The 1,041-nt window shown below is 74.7% G+C and overlaps 1 protein-coding gene across 3 annotated transcripts in view; it reads left to right on the top strand.

Moving 5' to 3' along the window:
* Window positions 1-720: 720 nt before the first annotated feature.
* Window positions 721-1,041, top strand: part of PCDH11X (protocadherin 11 X-linked) — a 1,731,112-nt gene continuing 1,730,791 nt past the window's right edge. For all 3 annotated transcript variants that reach the window (XM_019521370.1, XM_019521369.1, XM_019521371.1), the window contains exon 1: window positions 721-1,036. The gene's annotated coding sequence lies outside the window, so the exon portion shown is untranslated. The remainder of the gene's footprint in view (window positions 1,037-1,041) is intronic.

Below are 1,041 nucleotides of genomic sequence, written 5' to 3'. Positions count from 1 at the left end.
ACCAGTTGCGCCGAGCCGAGCCCGCTCCTGAGTGTGCCGCGGGCAGCCGGCCGGGCCTCGAGCGGGCCCGGGGCCCCAGTGCAGCCCCTCCCGCCCCACAGCTTGCGGCTGCGGGTCCGCGGGCAGCCCCCGCCGTGCGGCCGCCTCGAAGCTCCAGCCTCTCCGCCCCGCAGCGGGCGGCTCTAGCCTCCAGGGACCCGCCGCAGGGATCCCCCCCTCCCCCGGCCGGCTCGCTCTGCGGGGCCGGGGAGCAGCGGGAGAAGGCAGCGACCCGGCGGCCAGGGACCAGCTCCAGGCTGCAGGCTCAGTACCGGCCCCAGCGGGAGGCTGCGGGGAACCCGCTCCGCTGAAAGCCTCCAGGTCCCTTCCCGGGCGCGGCTGCAGTGCAGTGTAGGGCAGGGCCGGTGCCGGGCGAGGAGGATGGAGACTGCCCTGGCACGAGCCGCCTCAGCAGGTAGCTCCCTCCACCGCGACCGCCGCTGTCGGAGACTGGGAGACGGGAAGAGTGGGGGCACCTTTAAGGGGGGGGGGGGAACCAACCCCTTCGCTCCGCGATTTGCATCTTCCCGGGAAGCGCCTCCCCTTCGCAGTGATGTCAGGCGCGGAGAGCACTTGCTGGCAGCGCCAGGCAGCCGAGTTCAGACAGCAGCGGCGGAGCCGAGCCAGGCGGTGCTGCTGCGCGTGGACCTCTCCTCTCCCCTGCGCCCCCAGCCCCGGCCGAGCACACCGCCGCCTTGTGCCGCTCGCTCCTCGGGGGCGCTCCAGCCGGCGGGGGACCGAGGAGTCTTGCAGCGGGGCCGAGCCGGCGGCTGCCTTCACGTGGGACCCGCTTTGCCTTGAGCTGCGGGAGCAACAAGAGCTCCCGGCCCCGCAGCCGCCACCGCGGACTTCGCCGAAACTTCGGCTCCTTCCTCCCGGCGCGGGAGCTGCCGCGGGACCAGGCGCGAGGATTTGGTGGCGCCCGCGGGTCCAGCGCCCATGCGGCGGGGCGGCCGGTGCCCGCGGAGCCAGAGCTGCGGCGGGGAAGGAGTTCAAGGTAAG

This window comes from Gavialis gangeticus, unplaced genomic scaffold (genome assembly GCF_001723915.1).
Source record: "Gavialis gangeticus isolate Ggan-Ray unplaced genomic scaffold, GavGan_comp1, whole genome shotgun sequence".
NCBI classification, from domain to species: Eukaryota; Metazoa; Chordata; order Crocodylia; family Gavialidae; genus Gavialis; species Gavialis gangeticus.
This window is presented reverse-complemented; position numbering and strand designations above follow the sequence as displayed.